We start from the raw sequence: 5,119 nt of genomic DNA on the forward strand, positions 1-5,119 counted from the left end.
AATGTTTCATGCGGTGACATCTCTAATAAGCGCAGCGGATGTCTACAAAGCATGACTAGTACAGCGGAAGCAAGAAAATCTTAAGCACCTGAGAAAAACATGCTTAAAAACGTCAACACAAAGGTTGGTGAGCTATAGTTTAAGTATAACAATAATGTAAGGTAGGCTACGAGATTTCAGTGCTTCAACAGCGTTTCAAAACAGTATGAAAAGTATATGTATAACCGTGGGCACTTGGTAACTAACTTAACGTAAATAACACCCCCTAAAAGTACACTTGGCGAGTGTGTAAGTTTACGAAGTATTAAACACCCATTAAATTCTAGCGCTACTAGCCTGAGTGGTGATGTCAAACCCTATGGATCCATATCTAAGATTCGCGTTCACCGGTTCGAAGACCAATGACTAAACGTTACCGAGCTAAGGGGAAAGTTTATGTTGTTGTATAACCCACACATATATAAAGTTTAAGTACTCGTTCCTAGTATGTAAAACATAAAATGCGCATGTATTCTCAGTTCCCAAAACAGTTAAAGTAAAAAGGGATGCTATAACTCACAGTGGAAAGTAGTAAAAGTCGATACGCGGGAAAAGTAAGCAAGTGGTTGGTCCGAAAGGTCCTCAACCTAAGTCAAAAGTTACTAAGTCAGTAAATCATTCCCAAAGGTTTAAATGTATGTAAATTAGGTCTTAAGTATCATCATCATTCATCATTAAACAAAAAGTGTAAAGTAAGTTTTAAGTCAAGACTAGGGTTTGAAACAAAGGCTGATTCGTTCAGTCCCCACGACCTGTATACAAATTGAAATATGGTGAGACCAGTGGCCATGGCTCCGTATATAAGTCCCCTAGGTAATGACAAATTTATAGAACTAAACTCGTCTTTATTTGACCGTGGTGACGGTTTAAGTGCGAGTAGGTCAGAAATTTCAGCACAACATTAATAGGGTGTAGTGACTTTCGGGAGGCCATAGATCCTAAACCGTAACTCGGATTAAGACGAGGTATAAATGGAAAATCATCTACTCGAACCGAACTAACTAAAAATAAACTTTCCAATAGCCTAAGTGGTCTGATCAGTTCCAGAAACAGTAAGTAAAGGTGTTCTGGTGGGTTCTTGGTGCTTGATGCTCATCACGGTTCTCATCCTTGATGCATATAGCTTCAAGTGTACAACTCGTTGATGGGTTTGCATCATCTTAACCAAGGTTTGACCATCATAACACTAGTGTAAGATAAGTTGCACAACTCACTTTAGAGTTTTATGTAGTTTGATGAACCAAAGTTACATCAAGATCTTAGATCCGACACATACATGAGTTACAAAAGTAATATTAAGCTATAAACTTGAAAGTAAACTAAATAATCAAGATCTTAAGTTGTAGAACTTAGATCTTAGATAGATCTTAAAGATCCTAGACTAGAAAGTCTAGATCTAATGTTCTTAAGTTAGATCCTAAGTTACAAAACTTGGATCTACACTTTAATGAAACCATAAGTTATGAAACTTAGATTTTCAACTTGTAAAATGTATGTAAGCTTGTAAGCTCTTATTTACAACAAAATTAGAAGACCATAAGCTATAGAAGCTTAGATCCAACACAAGTATATGAAGTTATAACTAGAAAGTTATACTTCCATGTTCTTGAATTTATAAAGTTAACTTTTAGTTTCAAGAAATATGAGATCAAGATTGACTAGTAATACTTGACCAATTTAACAACATCACAACTTAAGAGTACATAAAATGAAGAGATAAACTAAATCTACAAGTAATAATTTCATGATTTTTCATACTTAGAAAGATTCAAGCCAAGGCTTTAATCTTTAAGAAAGTAAACCTCAAGTTTACTAACATGAACACAAGTATGATTTTAAAACTCATGAACTTTATATCTTTTAAAACATTAAGTGTAGAACCATAAACTATAAAGTTTAGGTTCTTGTTCTTGGTTCTTTACAAACAAAAGATGAAAGTAACCAAGATTACATGAAGATGCAAGCTAGAGAACTTGATCTTTAACAACAACAAACAAGAAGTAACTAAATCAAGAAGAATGATGATGACTAGCATTCGGTTTTGGTATAAGAAAAGAAGAAGAAAAAGTTTATTACTTACTATGTTTTGAGAGAAAAAAAAACATGAGAGAAAGTGTAAGCATGTGTGTGTGAAGAAATGAGATAGAATACAAGTAAATAAGTGAACAAAAAAATTTGAAAATGGAACTCCTACACTTGCCCAAGGTGGACGGTTTTCATGGCATAAAGGGGAAGGGATCAAATGCACTTTCATACATGGGGAGGTGGTGAGAGCTTGAAGTGGTATTAAAGCAAAGTAGTATGGGAAAATGGTGTAAGTAAGCATGTAACTAGATTCCTCACTAAGCTAATTAATCTAGTTGTATCTTAATGTAATACTTGCATAAAACATGGGCTTACAAGTCCATTAAGAGGGTAGGGTGAGCTTCCAAGTCCATTTCCCATAATAAAAGCCCAAGTCCAAGTAAGTATGCAATTAATCAAATAAAGCCCAAGTAATTAACTAGTAACCTTAGTTAATTAAAATGACTAATAATAATTAATCATGAATGTAAATAATATTCAAAAATATTATTCGTGAAAAGTACGTGGGTCATAAAGACAAGTCGGGCCATGAAAAGTTAAATACGGTAACAAGTAACACGTATAAGAACACGTTTATTAAAACACAAGCATTAATAATAAATTATTAATAATAAAATGTTGAAAAATCCAGGGTCGTTACATTACCCACCTGTTAAAGAAAATTTCGTCCCAAAATTTTAAGCTGAGGTAGATGGAGGAGTCGGGAAAAGGTGAGGATACTTCTGCATCATTTGATCCTCTCGTTCCCAGGTAAACTCAGGTCCTCGTTTGGCATTCCATCGTACTCGGACGATCGGAATCTTGTTATGTTTCAAAGTTTTGACCTCACGGTCCATAATTTCGACAGGCTCTTCCACGAAGTGGAGTTTGTCGTCAATCGTAAGTTCCTCTAATAGTATGACATGTTCTGGTTCAGCAAGACACTTCTTCAAATTCGATACATTAAAGGTAAAATGAACTGAGCTCAATTGTGTTGGAAGATCCAAACGGTAAGCAACGGGTCCAACACGCCCCAAGATTTCGAAAGGACCAATGTATCGTGGGTTTAACTTTCCTCGCTTTCCAAAACGGATTGCACCTTTCCAAGGTGCGACCTTCAACATTACACGGTCACCCACGTTGAATTCAAAGTCTTTACGTTTAAGGTCGGCATAACTCTTTTGACGATCACGGGTCGTCTTAAGTCTTGTTTGAATTTGGATAACCTTCTCAGTTGTTTCATGGGCTATCTCAGGTCCGGTGATTTGCGTTTCGCCTACCTCGGCCCAAAAAATAGGAGACCGGCATTTGCGGCCATACAACGCTTCAAAAGGGGCGGCATTAATACTCGAGTGATAACTGTTGTTGTAAGAGAATACGGCTAGTGGCAAATGCCTTTCCCAAGCCTTTCCAAAATCAATAACACAAGCACGCAACATGTCCTCCAAAGTCTGAATCGTACGTTCGCTTTGTCCGTCGGTCTGTGGGTGATACGCAGTACTCATGTCGAGACGGGGTCTCAAGGCTTCTTGCAAAGAACGCCAAAATCTGGAAGCAAAACGGGGATCGCGATCTGAGATGATCGATAAGGGCACACCATGACGAGATACAACCTCTTTTATGTATAGTTGAGCGAGTCTCTCCATCGTATCAGTTTCCTTCATGGCTAAAAAGTGTGCAGATTTGGTAAGACGGTCAACGATAACCCAGATGGTATCGTATCCGCCCACTGTCTTTGGTAACTTCGTAATGAAATCCATTGCTATCCTTTCCCACTTCCATTGCGGGACTTTCGGTTATTGAAGTAACTCAGAAGGCCTCTGATGCTCGGCCTTAACCTTCGAGCAAGTCAAACACTTCCCAACATAAGTTGCAACATCCTTCTTAAGATTAGGCCACCAATACTGTTCTTTAAGATCATGGTACATTTTACCGGCTCCTGGGTGAATCGAATATCTCGACTTGTGGGCTTCATCTAATATAAGGTTCTGTAGATCTCCATAACGGGGTACCCAAATTCTTCCGGCATAGCATCGGAGTCCAGTCTCCTTAACTTCGAATCGGGAAACGAGAATGTTCAAGTATTCATGAGATATATTCTCCTCCTTGAGAGCCTCATCTTGGGCTACTCGGATCTGGCTATTGAGGTTCGAATGAATGGTGATGTTCCGTGCTCGAACACGAAGAGGTGCCATCCTCTCCTTTCGGCTCAAAGCATCAGCTACAACATTGGCCTTGCCAGGGTGATAACGAAGTTCACAATCATAGTCGTTCAGTGTCTCGATCCATCAACGCTGTCCCATATTCAGTTGCTTCTGATCGAAGATGTGTTGGAGGCTTTTATGATCGGTGAAAATAGTGCTCTTAGTTCCATAAATATAATATCTCCACAGTTTTAATACAAAGACAATGGCTCCAAGCTCGAGATCGTGAGTAGTGTAATTTCGCTCGTGAATCTTCAGTTGTCGGGAGGCATAAGCGATAACCTTTGTGCCTTGCATCAGTACACAACCAAAACCACTTTTCGAAGCATCATAATAAACGACAAAATCGTCACTGCCTTCAGGAAGTGATAAGATAGGTGCAGTGGTTAACTTCTTTTTCAAGGTTTGAAATGCTGATTCCTGTTCGGGTTCCCAAATGAACTTCTTCCCTTTATGAGTCAGCGCGGTCAAAGGACGCGCAATCAGAGAGAAACCTTCAATAAATCTTCGGTAGTAACCGGCGAGGCTTAAAAATTGGCGGATATGAGTCGGAGTAGTGGGGTTTCCCACTTGCTGATAGCTTCAATTTTTGCGGGATCAACTTTGATACCCTAGTCGCTCACAACATGATCCAGAAATTGGACTTCCTTCAACCAAAACTCACACTTGGAGAATTTAGCGTAAAGTTGCTCTTGTCTCAAGAGTTCCAACACTAGACGAAGATGTTGCTCATGTTCTTCTTCGCTTTTGGAGTAGATGAGGATATCATCTATGAAGACGATAACGAACTTATCCAGGTATGGATTGTAGAC

Source organism: Rutidosis leptorrhynchoides, chromosome 2 (genome assembly GCF_046630445.1).
Source record: "Rutidosis leptorrhynchoides isolate AG116_Rl617_1_P2 chromosome 2, CSIRO_AGI_Rlap_v1, whole genome shotgun sequence".
In the NCBI taxonomy this organism is placed as follows: Eukaryota; Viridiplantae; Streptophyta; class Magnoliopsida; order Asterales; family Asteraceae; genus Rutidosis; species Rutidosis leptorrhynchoides.